Source organism: Procambarus clarkii, chromosome 12, assembly GCF_040958095.1.
Source record: "Procambarus clarkii isolate CNS0578487 chromosome 12, FALCON_Pclarkii_2.0, whole genome shotgun sequence".
NCBI lineage: Eukaryota > Metazoa > Arthropoda > Malacostraca > Decapoda > Cambaridae > Procambarus > Procambarus clarkii.
This window is the reverse complement of record NC_091161.1, coordinates 16,195,325-16,216,287: the sequence shown is the minus strand read 5'-3', so window position 1 is coordinate 16,216,287 and position 20,963 is coordinate 16,195,325. Positions and strand designations below refer to the sequence as shown.

General features: G+C 54.3%; 2 protein-coding genes across 33 annotated transcripts in view; both read left to right on the top strand.

Annotated features, from left to right (window-relative positions):
• Positions 1 to 20,963, top strand: part of exd (PBX homeobox extradenticle) — a 734,009-nt gene that overhangs the window by 238,194 nt on the left and 474,852 nt on the right. The window lies entirely within an intron of this gene.
• Positions 6,879 to 20,963, top strand: part of LOC123772853 (uncharacterized) — a 603,147-nt gene continuing 589,062 nt past the window's right edge. The window contains exon 1 of the mRNA XM_069323344.1: positions 6,879 to 7,051. The gene's annotated coding sequence lies outside the window, so the exon portion shown is untranslated. The remainder of the gene's footprint in view (positions 7,052 to 20,963) is intronic.

Here is a 20,963-nt window from a genome sequence, read left to right as displayed (position 1 = left end):
TCGTGTCTTACGCCCTCTCATGAAAGAACGCTTCAGTCAAAAGAAAGAAATCTCTCCTACTAATTACTGGTATCCTTGCAGACTCATTTTCCTGAGTTAATTTACATTTTTGTAAATTTTGCCCCGAGGGGCGAGTTTATTGGGCAGCGCCACTCATCCTCTGGGTGGACACACCGCCATAGTGACAGTATTGGGCAGCGCCACTCATCCTGTGAGTGGACACACCGCCATAGTGACAGTATTGGGCAGCGCCACTCATCCTGTGAGTGGACACACCGCCATAGTGACAGTATTGGGCAGCGCCACTCATCCTGTGAGTGGACACACCGCCATAGTGACAGTATTGGGCAGCACCACTCATCCTGTGAGTGGACACACCGCCATAGTGACAGTATTGGGCAGCGCCACTCATCCTGTGAGTGGACACACCGCCATAGTGACAGTATTGGGCAGCACCACTCATCCTGTGAGTGGACACACCGCCATAGTGACAGTATTGGGCAGCGCCACTCATCCTGTGAGTGGACACACCGCCATAGTGACAGTATTGGGCAGCGCCACTCATTCTGTGGGTGGACACATCGCCATAGTGACAGTATTGGCCAGCACCACTCATCCTGTGAGTGGACACACCGCCATAGTGACAGTATTGGGCAGCGTCACTCATCCTGTGAGTGGACACACCGCCATAGTGACAGTATTGGGCAGCGCCACTCATCCTGTGAGTGGACACACCGCCATAGTGACAGTATTGGGCAGCGCCACTCATCCTGTGAGTGGACACACCGCCATAGTGACAGTATTGGGCAGCGCCACTCATCCTGTGAGTGGACACACCGCCATAGTGACAGTATTGGGCAGCGTCACTCATCCTGTGAGTGGACACACCACCATAGTGACAGTATTGGGCAGCGCCACTCATCCTGTGAGTGGACACACCGCCATAGTGACAGTATTGGGCAGCGCCACTCATCCTGTGAGTGGACACACCACCATAGTGACAGTATTGGGCAGCGCCACTCATCCTGTGAGTGAACACACCGCCATAGTGACAGTATTGGGCAGCGCCACTCATCCTGTGAGTGGACACACCGCCATAGTGACAGTATTGGGCAGCGCCACTCATCCTGTGAGTGGACACACCGCCATAGTGACAGTATTGGGCAGCGCCACTCATCCTGTGAGTGGACACACCGCCATAGTGACAGTATTGGGCAGCGCCACTCATCCTGTGAGTGGACACACCACCATAGTGACAGTATTGGGCAGCGTCACTCATCCTGTGAGTGGACACACCGCCATAGTGACAGTATTGGGCAGCGCCACTCATCCTGTGAGTGGACACACCACCATAGTGACAGTATTGGGCAGCGCCACTCATCCTGTGAGTGGACACACCGCCATAGTGACAGTATTGGGCAGCACCACTCATCCTGTGAGTGGACACACCGCCATAGTGACAGTATTGGGCAGCACCACTCATCCTGTGAGTGGACACACCGCCATAGTGACAGTATTGGGCAGCGTCACTCATCCTGTGAGTGGACACACCGCCATAGTGACAGTATTGGGCAGCACCACTCATCCTGTGAGTGGACACACCGCCATAGTGACAGTATTGGGCAGCGCCACTCATCCTGTGAGTGGACACACCGCCATAGTGACAGTATTGGGCAGCGCCACTCATCCTGTGAGTGGACACACCGCCATAGTGACAGTATTGGGCAGCGTCACTCATCCTGTGAGTGGACACACCACCATAGTGACAGTATTGGGCAGCGTCACTCATCCTGTGAGTGGACACACCGCCATAGTGACAGTATTGGGCAGCACCACTCATCCTGTGAGTGGACACACCGCCATAGTGACAGTATTGGGCAGCGCCACTCATCCTGTGAGTGGACACACCGCCATAGTGACAGTATTAGACAGCGTCACTCATCCTGTGAGTGGACACACCGCCATAGTGACAGTATTGGCCAGCGTCACTCACCCTGTGAGTGGACACACCACCATAGTGACAGTATTGGGCAGCGCCACTCATCTTGTGAGTGGACACACCGCCATAGTGACAGTATTGGGCAGCGCCACTCATCCTGTGAGTGGACACACCGCCATAGTGACAGTATTGGGCAGCGCCACTCATCCTGTGAGTGAACACACCGCCATAGTGACAGTATTGGGCAGCGCCACTCATCCTGTGAGTGAACACACCGCCATAGTGACAGTATTGGGCAGCGCCACTCATCCTGTGAGTGGACACACCGCCATAGTGACAGTATTGGGCAGCGCCACTCATCCTGTGAGTGGACACACCACCATAGTGACAGTATTGGGCAGCGCCACTCATCCTGTGAGTGGACACACCGCCATAGTGACAGTATTGGACAGCGTCACTCATCCTGTGAGTGGACACACCGCCATAGTGACAGTATTGGGCAGCACCACTCATCCTGTGAGTGAACACACCGCCATAGTGACAGTATTGGGCAGCGCCACTCATCCTGTGAGTGGACACACCGCCATAGTGACAGTATTGGGCAGCGCCACTCATCCTGTGAGTGGACACACCGCCATAGTGGTATTGGGCAGCGCCACTCATCCTGTGAGTGAACACACCGCCATAGTGACAGTATTGGGCAGCGCCACTCATCCTGTGAGTGGACACACCGCCATAGTGACAGTATTGGGCAGCGTCACTCATCCTGTGAGTGAACACACCGCCATAGTGACAGTATTGGGCAGCGCCACTCATCCTGTGAGTGGACACACCGCCATAGTGGTATTGGGCAGCGCCACTCATCCTGTGAGTGGACACACCGCCATAGTGACAGTATTGGGCAGCGTCACTCATCCTGTGAGTGAACACACCGCCATAGTGACAGTATTGGGCAGCGCCACTCATCCTGTGAGTGGACACACCACCATAGTGACAGTATTGGGCAGCACCACTCATCCTGTGAGTGGACACACCGCCATAGTGACAGTATTGGGCAGCACCACTCATCCTGTGAGTGAACACACCGCCATAGTGACAGTATTGGGCAGCGTCACTCATCCTGTGAGTGAACACACCGCCATAGTGACAGTATTGGGCAGCGTCACTCATCCTGTGAGTGGACACACAGCCATAGTGACAGTATTGGGCAGCGTCACTCATCCTGTGAGTGAACACACCGCCATAGTGACAGTATTGGGCAGCGTCACTCATCCTGTGAGTGAACACACCGCCATAGTGACAGTATTGGGCAGCGTCACTCATCCTGTGAGTGAACACACCGCCATAGTGACAGTATTGGGCAGCGTCACTCATCCTGTGAGTGAACACACCGCCATAGCAGCATGTACAACACTCCCCAATAGGAAGAAAACCCGCTGGGCGAGTCCGCGCATGTCTACCAGGGAGTAGTGGCAGGAAATGGCTAATGTCTCATTGCTGGAACCGGATCTCGCTCGCTCGCTCGCGCCGTAACTCGCGCCGTAACTCGCGCCGTAACTCGCTCTGGGTTTAAGTGTAACCAGAAGCGTATGTAACTTAGCACTTGAGCTAACTTGTCAACACTAGTGTTCATTATATTCATGCTAACGTCAAAATTGTGGTGCTGTCAGACTCGCCAAACCACGAGAATTTTGACGCTTTGGTGGCTAGCGTGAGAATTTTGGTGCGTTAAGTGCGCAACCTGACCTCGCGTTGATTTCGGGGCTCAATTTCCCCGCGGCCCGGTCCCTGAGCTGTCATCTGATATTAATTACACCAGTAATAATTGGAAATTTACAACCCTTTGGCCGAACGTACAAAAGTGGACTGTTAGACCCAAGCTTAATTTTCCGAGTGATAGAATTAACCATATTTAAAAGGGAACCTTATATATATATATATATATATATATATATATATATATATATATATATATATATATATATATATATATATATATATATATATATATATATATATATATATATATATATATAATATGTACACACACACATACGTCAGGCTACGAGCAGCCGCGTCCAATAGCCTGATTGAATAGTCCAGCAACCAGGAGGCCTGGTCGACGACTGGGCCGCGGGGACGCTAAGCCCCGGAAGCACCTCAAGGTAACCTCAAGGGGGGGGCGGGGGGTTACTGTAGGATGTAGTGGGGTTTAAGGTTATGTTAGGCGGGGGGGGGGGGGTGTCTGGCTCCCCGGGGCTCAGTTGTGGGTTTGGTTAAGCCTTAACACTGTTTGATGGCGGCATTTTGGGGATTAATAGGGCTTTGTGTCACTGTCTTGGGCCAGGGGGGGCGTGTCCCCCCTGGCCACCCTTTGGCTGCTGTTATCTTGAGGTTATCTTGAGATGATATTGGTGCTTAGTGTCCCCGCGGCCCGGTCCTCGACCAGGCCTCCACCCCCAGGAAGCAGCCCGTGACAGCTGACTAACTCCCAGCTCCTATTAACTCCTATTTACTGCTAGGTAACAGGGGCATTCAGGGTGAAAGAAACTTTACCCATTTGTTTCTGCCTCGTGCGGGAATCGAACCCGCGCCACAGAATTACGAGTCCTGCGCGCTATCCACCAGGCTACGAGGCCACCCTGCCTACGAGGGTGCCCCTGGTGATGCTCAGGAGATGGCTGACAACTTGTCAGTTCATCGGGGCTACCCTGGAAGACACAAGAGTTAGAGGAGACATGATTACCACCTATAAAATACTCAGAGAAATTGATTGGGTGGACAAAGACAAACTATTTAGCATGGAGGAACGCGAACAAGGGGACACAGGTGGAGACTGAGTACCCACATGAGCCACAGAGACGTTAGAAGGAACTTTCTCAGTGTCAGAGTAGTTAACAGATGGAATGCATTAGGCAGTGATGTGGTGGAGGCTGACTCCATACACAGTTTCAAGTGTAGATATGATAGAGCCTAATAGGCTCAGGAACCTGTACACCAGTTGATTGACGGTTGAGAGGCGGGACCAAAGAGTCAGAGCTCAACCCCCGCAAGCACAACTAGGTGAGTACATTCCCCCCCCCCCCCCCTCCTCCCTTTAGGTGGCAACAGTAATTAACGGCCAAACTCTGACATCCATCAGGCGATTTAAGAACGTTGAAGACGTTCTGATGGGTAGTTTGGTCACCAGGGGTCAGATTCACGAAGCAGTTACGCAAGCACTTACGAACCCGGGGCCAGATTCACGAAGCAGTTACGCAAGCACTTACGAACCCGGGGCCAGATTCACGAAGCAGTTACGCAAGCACTTACGAACCCGGGGCCAGATTCACGAAGCAGTTACGCAAGCACTTACGAACCTGGGGGCCAGATTCACGAAGCAGTTACGCAAGCACTTACGAACCTGGGGGCCAGATTCACGAAGCAGTTACGCAAGCACTTACGAACCTGGGGTCAGATTCACGCAGCAGTTACGCAAGCACTTACGAACCCGGGGCCAGATTCACGAAGCAGTTACGCAAGCACTTACGAACCCGGGGCCAGATTCACGAAGCAGTTACGCAAGCACTTACGAACCCGGGGCCAGATTCACGAAGCAGTTACGCAAGCACTTACGAACCCGGGGCCAGATTCACGAAGCAGTTACGCAAGCACTTACGAACCCGGGGCCAGATTCACGAAGCAGTTACGCAAGCACTTACGAACCCGGGGCCAGATTCACGAAGCAGTTACGCAAGCACTTACGAACCCGGGGCCAGATTCACGAAGCAGTTACGCAAGCACTTACGAACCCGGGGCCAGATTCACGAAGCAGTTACGCAAGCACTTACGAACCCGGGGCCAGATTCACGAAGCAGTTACGCAAGCACTTACGAACCCGGGGCCGGATTCACGAAGCAGTTACGCAAGCACTTACGAACCCGGGGCCAGATTCACGAAGCACTTACGAACCTGGGGTCAGATTCACGAAGCAGTTACGCAAGCACTTACGAACCTGGGGCCAGATTCACGAAGCAGTTACGCAAGCACTTACGAACGTGTACATCTTTCCTCAATCTTTGACGGCTTTGGTTACATTTATTAAACAGTTTACAAGCATGAAAACTTGCCAATCAACTGTTGTTATTGTTATAAACAGCCTCCTGGTGCTTCGGAGCTCATTAACTGTTTAATAATTGTAAATAAAGCCGCCAAAGATTGAGAAAGGATGGACAGGTTCGTAAGTGCTTGAGTAATTGCTTCGTGAATCTGGCCCCCAGGTTCGTAAGTGCTTGCGTAACTGCTTCGTGAATCTGGCCCCCAGGTTCGTAAGTACTTGCGTAACTGCTTCCTGAATCTGGCCCCAGGTTCGTAAGTACTTGCGCAACTGCTTCCTGAATCTGGCCCCAGGTTCGTAAGTGCTTGCGTAACTGCTTCCTGAATCTGGCCCCAGGTTCGTAAGTGCTTGCGTAACTGCTTCCTGAATCTGGCCCCAGGTTCGTAAGTGCTTGCGTAACTGCTTCCTGAATCTGGCCCCAGGTTCGTAAGTACTTGCGTAACTGCTTCGTGAATCTGGCCCTAGGTTCGTAAGTACTTGCGTAACTGCTTCGTGAATCTGGCCCCCAGGTTCGTAAGTGCTTGCGTAACTGCTTCGTGAATCTGACCCCAGGTTCGTAAGTGCTTGCGTAACTGCTTCGTGAATCTGGCCCATATATCTTTAGCCTCGTTATTGTCACTCATCGACTACACTTAAAGTAAGTTTTTTACTATTATTTTTATACAGTCTGGAAAGTCTGAAGGTGAAAGAAACAAATTTAAATATCCCTAGGCCTATCATAGCACACATATGTACTATATTAAGCCTACGAAGGCGTGTATTTGGCCCTTAGGATTGCTAGGAGCTAGCAATCAGTCCTTAAGTTAGGTCCTAGACCTAACTTAACCTCTAGGTTCAAGAGAGAACTGGATAAACACCTCCAAAGGATACCTGATCAACCAGGCTGTGACTCATACGTCAGGCTGCGAGCAGCCGCGTCTAACAGCCTGGTTGATCAGTCCAGCAACCAGGAGGCCTGGTCGACGACCGGGCCGCGGGGACACTAAGCCCCGGAAGCACCTCAAGGTAGCCTCAAGGTAGGTTAAGTTAGGTCCTAGACCTAACTTAACCTCTAGGTTAAGTTAGGTCCTTTATTTATCTTGAGGTTAAAACAGTTTTCGGTTAACAAATTAACTAATATAAAAGCTCAACTTTGTTGGTCCGTACTGGTACGTTCCGCTGGTCCGTACTGGTACGTTCCGCTGGTCCGTACTGGTACGTTCCGCTGGTCCGTACTGGTACGTTCCGCTGGTCCGTACTGGTACGTTCCGCTGGTCCTTACTGGTACGTTCCGCTGGTCCGTACTGGTACGTTCCGCTGGTCCGTACTGGTACGTTCCGCTGGTCCTTACTGGTACGTTCCGCTGGTCCTTACTGGTACGTTCCGCTGGTCCTTACTGGTACGTTCCGCTGGTCCGTACTGGTACGTTCCGCTGGTCCGTACTGGTACGTTCCGCTGGTCCGTACTGGTACGTTCCGCTGGTCCTTACTGGTACGTTCCGCTGGTCCGTACTGGTACGTTCCGCTGGTCCGTACTGGTACGTTCCGCTGGTCCGTACTGGTACGTTCCGCTGGTCCGTACTGGTACGTTCCGCTGGTCCGTACTGGTACGTTCCGCTGGTCCTTACTGGTACTTTCCGCTGGTCCGTACTGGTACGTTCCGCTGGTCCGTACTGGTACGTTCCGCTGGTCCGTACTGGTACGTTCCGCTGGTCCTTACTGGTACGTTCCGCTGGTCCGTACTGGTACGTTCCGCTGGTCCTTACTGGTACGTTCCGCTGGTCCGTACTGGTACGTTCCGCTGGTCCGTACTGGTACGTTCCGCTGGTCCGTACTGGTACGTTCCGCTGGTCCGTACTGGTACGTTCCGCTGGTCCGTACTGGTACGTTCCGCTGGTCCGTACTGGTACGTTCCGCTGGTCCGTACTGGTACGTTCCGCTGGTCCGTACTGGTGCGTTCCGCTGGTCCGTACTGGTACGTTCCGCTGGTCCGTACTGGTACGTTCCGCTGGTCCGTACTGGTACGTTCCGCTGGTCCGTACTGGTGCGTTCCGCTGGTCCTTACTGGTACGTTCCGCTGGTCCGTACTAGTACTTTCCGCTGGTCCGTACTGGTACGTTCCGCTGGTCCTTACTGGTACGTTCCGCTGGTCCGTACTGGTACTTTCCGCTGGTCCGTACTGGTACTTTCCGCCTTACAGTTACTGTGAGTACTTGTGTTGTGGGAGGAGGGGCTGCACATGGACCAGTTGTGGCTACCAGAAGTAACAGTCCAGTTGATCAGGTCCTTCCCCGGCAGCTTTAATTCCTGTTGAGGGAGGGAGGGTTTGGGTGTTGTGTGGGTGAGTGAGTGAGTGAGTGAGTGAGTGAGTGAGTGAGTGAGTGAGTGAGTGAGTGAGTGGGTGGGTGGGTGGGTGGGTGGGTGGGTGAGTGGGTGGGTGGGTGAGTGGGTGAGTGAGTGAGTGGGTGGGTGAGTGGGTGGGTGGGTGGGTGGGTGAGTGAGTGGGTGGGTGAGTGAGTGGGTGGGTGAGTGAGTGGGTGGGTGAGTGAGTGGGTGGGTGAGTGAGTGGGTGGGTGAGTGAGTGGGTGGGTGAGTGAGTGGGTGGGTGAGTGAGTGGGTGGGTGAGTGAGTGGGTGGGTGAGTGAGTGGGTGGGTGGGTGAGTGGGTGGGTGGGTGAGTGGGTGAGTTGGTGGGTGAGTGAGTGAGTGAGTGGGTGGGTGAGTGAGTGAGTGAGTGGGTGGGTGAGTGAGTGAGTGGGTGGGTGAGTGGGTGGGTGGGTGAGTGGGTGGGTGGGTGAGTGGGTGAGTGAGTGATGGATGATGTAGCAAGAAGAGTAGTGGTTCACCACTAACATCTTTACATCTATAATAAATAATACACTACTCTATGAGAGAAGAGTAGTGTAGATAGGAGTTTGTTTGGTCAATGTCGTTCACTTCGGGGTGATGAAGTGGAGATTGAGGGTAGCTTGAGGGTGTAGGAGGGAGCCCCCTTGATGCATGCTGGTGGTGGTGGTGATTGTGGTGGTAGGGGGTGGTTGTGGTGGTTATGGTGGTGGTGGTGGTAGGGGGGTGGTGGTAGGGGGTGGTGGTAGGGGGGTGGTGGTGGTGGTGGTGATTGTGGTGGTAGGGGGTGGTGGTGGTGGTGGTTGTGGTTGTGGTGGTAGGGGGGTGGTGGTAGGGAACTCATTTGCATGTATATGTAGTGAGTATCCTGCCTACTACACTATCTACTACTATCTACTACTATCACTACTATCAGCTAGTCGTATTATTGTAACGCCAGTAAGGGCACTACTACTGACGACGTACCGCCAGCCTTCAGCTACAGCAGGTAGCTACAGCAGGAGGTAACTGTTGCTGCTTGCTTGATGCCTGCTTCTTCCTGCTTCTCTTCTCCTTAGGAGCAAATGTGCTGCTGTGCCAGTTTCCTCGCAGCACTTGTGTAAGTTTAAGTCATTTTACTGTTTTTTCCAGTATATTTCTGCCATGTTTTGGGTTATTCGTTCACAGTGTAATCAGTTTGTTGTTAAAATTGGATTTGCTGCATTCTCCTCCTCTTGGGTTTGATATTGGCTGAGCTTTTGTGCTCTGAGAGAGAACTGTCAACATCAGAGGCCCGAGACTGTTCAACACGCTTCCACTACACATAAGGGACATAACTGGCCGACCCCTCACAGTGTTCAAGAGAGAACTATCAACATCAGAGGCCCGAGACTGTTCAACACGCTTCCACTACACATAAGGGGCATAACTGGCCGACCCCTCACAGTGTTCAAGAGAGAACTATCAACATCAGAGGCCCGAGACTGTTCAACACGCTTCCACTACACATAAGGGACATAACTGGCCGACCCCTCACAGTGTTCAAGAGAGAACTATCAACATCAGAGGCCCGAGACTGTTCAACACGCTTCCACTACACATAAGGGACATAACTGGCCGACCCCTCACAGTGTTCAAGAGAGAACTATCAACATCAGAGGCCTGAGACTGTTCAACACGCTTCCACTACACATAAGGGACATAACTGGCCGACCCCTCAGTGTTCAAGAGAGAACTATCAACATCAGAGGCCTGAGACTGTTCAACACGCTTCCACTACACATAAGGGACATAACTGGCCGACCCCTCACAGTGTTCAAGAGAGAACTATCAACATCAGAGGCCTGAGACTGTTCAACACGCTTCCACTACACATAAGGGACATAACTGGCCGACCCCTCACAGTGTTCAAGAGAGAACTATCAACATCAGAGGCCTGAGACTGTTCAACACGCTTCCACTACACATAAGGGACATAACTGGCCGACCCCTCACAGTGTTCAAGAGAGAACTATCAACATCAGAGGCCCGAGACTGTTCAACACGCTTCCACTACACATAAGGGACATAACTGGCCGACCCCTCACAGTGTTCAAGAGAGAACTATCAACATCAGAGGCCCGAGACTGTTCAACACGCTTCCACTACACATAAGGGACATAACTGGCCGACCCCTCACAGTGTTCAAGAGAGAACTATCAACATCAGAGGCCCGAGACTGTTTAACACGCTTCCACTACACATAAGGGACATAACTGGCCGACCCCTCACAGTGTTCAAGACAGAACTATCAACATCAGAGGCCCGAGACTGTTCAACACGCTTCCACTACACATAAGGGACATAACTGGCCGACCCCTCAGTGTTCAAGAGAGAACTTGATAAACACCTCCAAAGGATACCTGATCAACCAGGCTGTGATTCATACGCCAGGCTGCGAGCAGCCGCGTCCAACAACCTGGTTGACCAGTCCACCAACCAGTAGGCCTGCTCGACGACCGGGCCGCGGGGATGCTCTGCCCCGAAACCATCTCAAGGTAACCTTCCGTCAAGAAACTATTCTACTAAAGTGCCTCCTTATCCTAACCAACCAGAGAACCCAAAACAGAAAACGGGACAGTATGTCAATTTCGACGTTTTTTTGGCCTTAGGTGTACGCATACGTCAAAATGCGACGTTCTATTAGAAGGACGGGCTGTTTTGTTATCCCGTAATCATGCGATAACATGCCGTTATCATCCCACTCCATCTGATGCATAGAAAACGGCGATATTATGCTGTGTTAATTCTTACTAATACTTTACATTCTCAACGAATTGGTCGATTCCGTTATAAATGCAACAGGTTATCTTGTTATCTTGAGGTTATCTCGATTTCGGGGCTTGGCGTCCCCGTGGCCCGGTCGTCGACCAGGCCTCCTGGTCGCTGGAGCGGTCAACCGGACCTCCTGGTCGCTGCTGCACCGGTCGACCAGGCCTCCTGGTTGCTGCTGGACCGGTCGACCAGGCCTCCTGGTTGCTGCTGGACCAGGCCTCCTGGTTGCTGCTGGACCGGTCGACCAGGCCTCCTGGTTGATGCTGGACCGGTTGACCAGGCCTCCTGGTTGCTGCTGGACCGGTCGACCAGGCCTCCTGGTTGCTGCTGGACCGGTCGACCAGGCCTCCTGGTTGCTGCTGGACCGGTCAACCAGGCCGCCTGGTCGCTGCTGGACCGGTCAACCAGGCCTCCTGGTCGCTGCTGGACCGGTCAACCAGGCATCCTGGTCGCTGGAGCGGTCAACCAGGCCGCCTGGTCGCTGCTGGACCGGTCAACCAGGCCTCCTGGTCGCTGCTGGACCGGTCAACCAGGCCTCCTGGTCGCTGGAGCGGTCAACCAGGCCGCCTGGTCGCTGCTGGACCGGTCAACCAGGCCTCCTGGTCGCTGCTGCACCGGTCAACCAAGCCTCCTGGTCGCTGCTGCACCGGTCAACCAGGCCTCGTGGTCGCTGCTGGACCGGTCAACCAGGCCTCCTGGTCGCTGGAGCGGTCAACCAGGCCGCCTGGTCGCTGCTGCACCGGTCAACCAGGCCTCCTGGTCGCTGCTGCACCGGTCAACCAGGCCTCCTGGTCGCTGCTGCACCGGTCAACCAGGCCTCCTGGTCGCTGCTGGACCGGTGAACCAGGCCTCCTGGTCGCTGCTGCACCGGTCAACCAGGCCTCCTGGTCGCTGCTGGAGCGGTCAACCAGGCCTCCTGGTCGCTGCTGGAGCGGTCAACCAGGCCTCCTGGTCGCTGCGGAGCGGTCAATCAGGCCTCCTGGTCGCTGCTGCACCGGTCAACCAGGCCTCCTGGTCGCTGCTGGAGCGGTCAACCAGGCCTCCTGGTCGCTGCTGGAGCGGTCAACCAGGCCTCCTGGTCGCTGCGGAGCGGTCAACCAGGCCTCCTGGTCGCTGCTGCACCGGTCAACCAGGCCTCCTGGTCGCTGCTGGACCGGTCAACCAGGCCTCCTGGTCGCTGCTGCACCGGTCAACCAGGCCTCCTGGTCGCTGCTGCACTGTTCAACCAGGCCTCCTGGTCGCTGCTGCACCGGTCAACCAGGCCTCCTGGTCGCTGCTGCACCGGTCAACCAGGCCTCCTGGTCGCTGCTGGACCGGTCAACCAGGCCTCCTGGTCGCTGCTGCACCGGTCAACCTGGCCTCCTGGTCGCTGCTGGAGCGGTCAACCAGGCCTCCTGGCCGCTGCTGCACCGGTCAACCAGGCCTCCTGGTCGCTGCTGGAGCGGTCAACCAGGCCTCCTGGTCGCTGCTGCACCGGTCAACCAGGCCTCCTGGTCGCTGCTGGAGCGGTCAACCAGGCCTCCTGGTCGCTGCTGCACCGGTCAACCAGGCCTCCTGGTCGCTGCTGGAGCGGTCAACCAGGCCTCCTGGTCGCTGCTGGAGCGGTCAACCAGGCCTCCTGGTCGCTGCTGGAGCGGTCAACCAGGCCTCCTGGCCGCTGCTGCACCGGTCAACCAGGCCTCCTGGTCGCTGCTGGAGCGGTCAACCAGGCCTCCTGGTCGCTGCTGCACCGGTCAACCAGGCCTCCTGGTCGCTGCTGGACCGGTCAACCAGGTCTCCTGGTCGCTGCTGGACCGGTCAACCAGGCCTCCTGGTCGCTGCTGGACCGGTCAACCAGGCCTCCTGGTCGCTGCTGCACCGGTCAACCAGGCCTCCTGGTCGCTGCTGCACTGGTCAACCAGGCCTCCTTGTCGCTGCTGCACCGGTCAACCAGGCCTCCTGGTCGCTGCTGCACCGGTCAACCAGGCCTCCTGGTCGCTGCTGGAGCGGTCAACCAGGCCTCCTGGTCGCTGCTGGAGCGGTCAACCAGGCCTCCTGGTCGCTGCTGCACCGGTCAACCAGGCCTCCTGGTCGCTGCTGCACCGGTCAACCAGGCTGTTGCACGCGGCATGACCAAAGTCCGAGGAACCGTCAATATTTAATTTGCTTTTAATTTAACTGAAACACAGAAATTGTGACGTTGTGTCGTTAAAACTGCATGACATTAAATGTGAGGATACCTCATATCTGCCTTGCAAGATGGCGTCATGTTGTACACGGCAGACACGGGCGTCTTGAAGACTGTTGTGCAACCTGCTCCTTGAGTTACTCCAAGGGTCCTGGGTTCGTTCCCAGGCTCCGGCGAGAAACAATGGGCAGAGTTTCTTTCACCCTATGCCCCTGTTACCTAGCAGTAAAATAGGTACCTGGGTGTTAGTCAGCTGTCACGGGCTGCTTCCTGGGGGTGGAGGCCCGGTCGAGGACCGGGCCGCGGGGACACTAAAGCCCCGAAATCATCTTAAGATATCCTCAAGAAGGAGGGGGGGGGGGTGTATCCTTATATAACCCTTCAGATGTTTAACCTGTAGGCAAGATTTGTGTATTTACTGTACTGGTTGACACACACACCCCATACCATCTTGAGGTTATCTTGAGATGATTTCGGGGCTTAGTGCCCCCGCGGCCCGGTCCTCGACCAGGCCTCCAACCTCCAGAAAGCAGCCCGTGACAGCTGACTAACACCCAGGTACCTATTTTACTGCAAGGTAACAGGGGCATAGGGTGAAAGAAAATCTGCCCTTTGTTTCTGCCCATCGATCAGAAGCTGTTCCTGCTTCAGCTGTTCTTGCTTCAGCTGTTCTTGTTCACCGTAGTGTGGTGGTGGTGCTTCGTGAATCAGGCCCCCCAGGTTCGTAAATGCTTGCGTAACTGCTTCGTGAATCAGGCCCCCCAGGTTCGTAAAAGCTTGCGTAACTGCTTCGTGAATCAGGCCCCCCAGGTTCGTAAATGCTTGCGTAACTGCTTCGTGAATCAGGCCCCCCAGGTTCGTAAATGCTTGCGTAACTGCTTCGTGAATCAGGCCCCCCAGGTTCGTAAATGCTTGCGTAACTGCTTCGTGAATCAGGCCCCCCAGGTTCGTAAATGCTTGCGTAACTGCTTCGTGAATCAGGCCCCCCAGGTTCGTAAATGCTTGCGTAACTGCTTCGTGAATCAGGCCCCCCAGGTTCGTAAATGCTTGCGTAACTGCTTCGTGAATCTGGGCCCCTGATGTTCCTGTGGGATATGTAGTTGGAATTTAATTCTAGTGTTGACAATAGCCAGCATTGCCCATCCGGCTGACAGCTGGAGCCGGCCAGCAGCAGCAGCAGCAGCAGCAGCAGCGGCGCACGTCGTTAGCGAGCGCATCTGTCATGCGGGCCCGCAGCTCCCAGCGGATCTTGCTCTGCAATCTTGCTGCGTTGCAAAGCGCTTCTCGCGGCGTTATCAAGTGCGCATGAGAGATGTTTATAGTGTGGGAGAGTGAGTGAGTGAGTCAGTGAGTGAGTGAGTGAATCAGTGAGTGAATCAGTGTGCTCAGAAGAGCTGCCACCAGCGAAATATCTTGGTTCCCACGCACGCACTCACACACGCACTCACACGCACGCACTCCGCAGTCCACACTTTTGTTGCTTGTTCATATGTAGTGTGCTGTATGTGAGCCTTCAGCGGGACATTGTAGTGTGATAAATTATAATGGGGCCAGTGGAGCAGGCAGCAGCCACAGCAGCAGCAGCAGCACCACCAGCACCAGCAGCAGCACCAGCAGCAGCAGCACCAGCAGCAGCAGCACCAGCAGCACCAGCAGCAGCAGCAGCAGCAGCAGCCACAGCAGCAGCCACAGCAGCAGCAACAGCACCAGCAGCAGCAGCAGCACCAGCAGCAGCACGAGCAAGCAGCTTCAGGCATTTGGCTGTTTTGAACAAGCTACTGTTTTCAGCATCGGTTTGCAACATGGGGTGAAAGATAGGAGAGGGGTAGTCTGCAGGTGTGGGGGAGAGGGGATCAGCAGGTGTGTGTGTGGGGGTGTCGGGGGTGACAGGTGTGTATGGGAGGGAGAGACAGAAGAGGAAAAGTCTGAGAAGAAGAGAACTGTGTATAGTCTTCAGGGAATAACTACTCTCGTGTTGTTCAAGAGGAAACTATATATAAGCACCTCCAAAGGATACCTGATCAACCAGGCTGTGACTCATACGTCAGGCTGCGAGCAGCCGCGTCCAACAGCCTGGTTGATCAGTCCAGCAACCAGGCGGCCCTGGTATGGGGGACCGGGCCGTGGGGAACCATGGCAGGATAACTGACAATACAGGACGGGTCTAATAGCAGGATAACTGACAGTACAGGACAGGTCTAATAGCAGGATAACTGCCAGTACAGGACAGGTCTAATAGCAGGATAACTGCCAGTACAGGACAGGTCTAATAGCAGGATAACTGACAGTACAGAACAGGTCTAATAGCAGGATAACTGACAGTACAGAACAGGTCTAATAGCAGGATAACTGACAGTACAGGACAGGTCTAATAGCAGGATAACTGACAGTACAGAACAGGTCTAATAGCAGGATAACTGCCAGTACAGGACAGGTCTAATAGCAGGATAACTGCCAGTACAGGATAGGGCTAATAGCAGGATAACTGCCAGTACAGGACAGGTCTAATAGCAGGATAACTGACAGTACAGAACAGGTCTAATAGCAGGATAACTGACAGTACAGAACAGGTCTAATAGCAGGATAACTGACAGTACAGAACAGGTCTAATAGCAGGATAACTGCCAGTACAGGACAGGTCTAATAGCAGGATAACTGCCAGTACAGGATAGGGCTAATAGCAGGATAACTGCCAGTACAGGACAGGTCTAATAGCAGGATAACTGCCAGTACAGGACAGGGCTAATAGCAGGATAACTGCCAGTACAGGACAGGTCTAATAGCAGGATAACTGCCAGTACAGGACAGGTCTAATAGCAGGATAACTGCCAGTACAGGACGGGGCTAATAGCAGGATAACTGCCAGTACAGGACAGGTCTAATAGCAGGATAACTGTCAATACAGGACGGGTCTAATAGCAAGATAACTGCCAGTACAGGACAGGTCTAATAGCAAGATAACTGGTAGTACAGAACTGGTCTAATAGCAAGATAACTGCCAGTACACAACGGGTCTAATAGCAGGATAACTGCCAGTACACAACGGGTCTAATAGCAGGATAACTGCCAGTACACAACGGGTCTAATAGCAGGATAACTGCCAGTACACAACGGGTCTAATAGCAGGATAACTGCCAGTACATAACGGGTGAAGCAGCAGCAGGATAACAGAGCATAACCCTATGCGGCGGTGGGATATGATAGCACATTTACTGGAAGCAGAGATTGTGGAGGAGGATGATGAATGACCCCTGTGCCACAGACACTCTGCCTGGGATGAGCAGACCTTGACAACCTTGTACAGTGTCAGGTGGCCTCTATTACTGCCCCGCAGCAGACCTGTCTGTCTCTGCTGTCATTGTTATTGCTGCTCTGCTCTCACGCCTCTCTTGCTGCTGGCTCTTGTGTCTGCTGCTGCTGCTTCCCTCTTCACTTGTTGTTGCTGACTCTTGTTGGTGGTGTGTCTGCTGCTGCTGCTTCCCACTTCACCTGTTGCTGCTGGCTCTTGTTGGTGTGTCTGCTGCTGCTGCTTCCCACTTCACTTGTTGTTGCTGGCTCTTGTTGGTGTTGTGTCTGCTGCTGGCTCTTGTTGTGTCTGCTGCTGCTGCTGCTTCCCTGTTGCTGCTGGCTCTTGTTGTGTCTGCTGCTGCTGCTGCTTCCCTGTTGCTGCTGGCTCTTGTTGTGTCTGCTGCTGCTGCTGCTTCCCTGTTGCTGCTGGCTCTTGTTGTGTCTGCTGCTGCTTCCCTGTTGCTGCTGGCTCTTGTTGTGTCTGCTGCTGCTGCTGCTTCCCTGTTGCTGCTGGCTCTTGTTGTGTCTGCTGCTGCTGCTGCTTCCCTGTTGCTGCTGGCTCTTGTGTCTGCTGCTTCCCTCTTCACCTGTTGCTGCTGGCTTTTGTTGGTGGTGTGTCTGCTGCTGGCTCTTGTGTCTGCTGCTGGCTCTTGTTGGTGGTGTGTCTGCTGCTGGCTCTTGTTGGTGGTGTGTCTGCTGCTGGCTCTTGTGTCTGCTGCTGGCTCTTGTTGGTGGTGTGTCTGCTGCTGGCTCTTGTGTCTGCTGCTGGCTTTTGTTGGTGGTGTGTCTGCTGCTGGCTCTTGTGTCTGCTGCTGGCTCTTGTTGGTGGTGTGTCTGCTGCTGGCTCTTGTGTCTGCTGCTGGCTCTTGTTGGTGGTGTGTCTGCTGCTGGCTCTTGTTGGTGTTGTGTCTGCTGCTGCGTCCCTCTTCACCTGTTGCTGCTGGCTCTTGTTGGTGTTGTGTCTGCTGCTGCTTCCCTGTTGCTGCTGGCTCTTGTGTCTGCTGCTGCTGCTTCCCACTTCACCTGTTGCTGCTGGTATTGAAATACTAAATGATTTTCCAGCGCCTTCTATATAGCATTTTGTGATGCTGCTGGACCTCTGGGGGCCAGACAGCTTCAGGTTCATAGTTCCTGAGGTTCCGGGTTCGATCCCCGGTGGAGGCGGAGACAAATGGGCAGAGTTTCTTTCAGCCTGATGCTCCCTCCCCCCCCTGTTCACCTAGCAGTAAATAGGTACCAGGGAGTTAGACAGCTGCTACGGGCTGCTTCCTGGGGGGATGTCTAACAAAAAGGAGGCCTGGTCGAGGACCGGGCCGCGGGGACGTTGAGGCCTGAAATCATTGCAAGGTAACAGAAAAGGGGCTAAGCACGCTGGACTTGTGATCCTGTGGTCCTGGGTTCGATCCCGGGCGCCGGCGAGAAACAATGGCCAGAGTTTCTTTCACCCTATGCCCCCCTGTTACCTAGCAGTAAAATAGGTACCTGGGAGTTAGTCAGCTGTCACGGGCTGCTTCCTGGGGGTGGAGGCCTGGTCGAGGACCGGGCCGCGGGGACACTAAAGCCCCGAAATCATCTCAAGATAACCTCAAGATAAGAAGATTACCCCCAGTCCTGCCTGGCATTTTCGAGGCTAGGTGGTCATGTTGAGGATAGTGAGGATGGGAGTTGGGGATAGTGAGGATGGGAGTTGGGGATAGTGAGGATGGGAGTTGGGGATAGTGAGGATGGGAGTTGGGGATAGTGAGGATGGGAGTTGGGGATAGTGAGGATGGGAGTTGGGGATAGTGAGGATGGGAGTTGGGGATAGTGAGGATGGGAGTTGGGGATAGTGAGGATGGGAGTTGGGGATAGTGAGGATGGGAGTTGGGGATAGTGAGGATGGGAGTTGGGGGATAGTGAGGATGGGAGTTGGGGGATAGTGAGGATGGGAGTTGGGGGATAGTGAGGATGGGAGTTGGGGGATAGTGAGGATGGGAGTTGGGGGATAGTGAGGATGGGAGTTGGGGGATAGTGAGGATGGGAGTTGGGGGATAGTGAGGATGGGAGTTGGGGGATAGTGAGGATGGGAGTTGGGGGATAGTGAGGATGGGAGTTGGGGGATAGTGAGGATGGGAGTTGGGGGATAGTGGGGATGGGAGTTGGGGGATAGTGGGGATGGGAGTTGGGGGATAGTGGGGATGGGAGTTGGGGGATAGTGGGGATGGGAGTTGGGGGATAGTGGGGATGGGAGTTGGGGGATAGTGGGGATGGGAGTTGGGGGATAGTGGGGATGGGAGTTGGGGGATAGTGAGGATGGGAGTTGGGGGATAGTGAGGATGGGAGTTGGGGGATAGTGAGGATGGGAGTTGGGGGATAGTGAGGATGGGAGTTGGGGGATAGTGAGGATGGGAGTTGGGGGATAGTGAGGATGGGAGTTGGGGGATAGTGAGGATGGGAGTTGGGGGATAGTGAGGATGGGAGTTGGGGGATAGTGAGGATGGGAGTTGGGGGATAGTGAGGATGGGAGTTGGGGGATAGTGAGGATGGGAGTTGGGGGATAGTGAGGATGGGAGTTGGGGGATAGTGAGGATGGGAGTTGGGGGATAGTGAGGATGGGAGTTGGGGGATAGTGAGGATGGGAGTTGGGGGATAGTGAGGATGGGAGTTGGGGGATAGTGAGGATGGGAGTTGGGGGATAGTGAGGATGGGAGTTGGGGGATAGTGAGGATGGGAGTTGGGGGATAGTGAGGATGGGAGTTGGGGGATAGTGAGGATGGGAGTTGGGGGATAGTGAGGATGGGAGTTGGGGGATAGTGAGGATGGGAGTTGGGGGATAGTGAGGATGGGAGTTGGGGGATAGTGAGGATGGGAGTTGGGGGATAGTGAGGATGGGAGTTGGGGGATAGTGAGGATGGGAGTTGGGGGATAGTGAGGATGGGAGTTGGGGGATAGTGAGGATGGGAGTTGGGGGATAGTGAGGATGGGAGTTGGGGGATAGTGAGGATGGGAGTTGGGGGATAGTGAGGATGGGAGTTGGGGGATAGTGAGGATGGGAGTTGGGGGATAGTGAGGATGGGAGTTGGGGGATAGTGAGGATGGGAGTTGGGGGATAGTGAGGATGGGAGTTGGGGGATAGTGAGGATGGGAGTTGGGGGATAGTGAGGATGGGAGTTGGGGGATAGTGAGGATGGGAGTTGGGGGATAGTGAGGATGGGAGTTGGGGGATAGTGAGGATGGGAGTTGGGGGATAGTGAGGATGGGAGTTGGGGGATAGTGAGGATGGGAGTTGGGGGATAGTGAGGATGGGAGTTGGGGGATAGTGAGGATGGGAGTTGGGGGATAGTGAGGATGGGAGTTGGGGGATAGTGAGGATGGGAGTTGGGGGATAGTGAGGATGGGAGTTGGGGGATAGTGAGGATGGGAGTTGGGGGATAGTGAGGATGGGAGTTGGGGGATAGTGAGGATGGGAGTTGGGGGATAGTGAGGATGGGAGTTGGGGGATAGTGAGGATGGGAGTTGGGGGATAGTGAGGATGGGAGTTGGGGGATAGTGAGGATGGGAGTTGGGGGATAGTGAGGATGGGAGTTGGGGGATAGTGAGGATGGGAGTTGGGGGATAGTGAGGATGGGAGTTGGGGGATAGTGAGGATGGGAGTTGGGGGATAGTGAGGATGGGAGTTGGGGGATAGTGAGGATGGGAGTTGGGGGATAGTGAGGATGGGAGTTGGGGGATAGTGAGGATGGGAGTTGGGGGATAGTGAGGATGGGAGTTGGGGGATAGTGAGGATGGGAGTTGGGGGATAGTGAGGATGGGAGTTGGGGGATAGTGAGGATGGGAGTTGGGGGATAGTGAGGATGGGAGTTGGGGGATAGTGAGGATGGGAGTTGGGGGATAGTGAGGATGGGAGTTGGGGGATAGTGAGGATGGGAGTTGGGGGATAGTGAGGATGGGAGTTGGGGGATAGTGAGGATGGGAGTTGGGGGATAGTGAGGATGGGAGTTGGGGGATAGTGAGGATGGGAGTTGGGGGATAGTGAGGATGGGAGTTGGGGGATAGTGAGGATGGGAGTTGGGGATAGTGAGGATGGGAGTTGAGGATAGTGAGGAGGAGGATGATAGTGTTTACCAGCATCTGATAGTCAAGAGACAACACTAACCCACTCAAGCCCCAAACTTCACTTATCTTCAAGACTAACAGGGCCAAACCGTTTTGTGAATGAGACTATACGTTCACGAAGCCCCCAGGATCCTATCCCCCCCCTCCCGCCCCGCCCTGATCCTGCCTCATATCCTTCCCCTTATACCACATCCTCGATAAGGTATATATAGATGTCTGTATTATGATAGCGAAGCAAGATCCAAGGGGGTATTATCCCCAT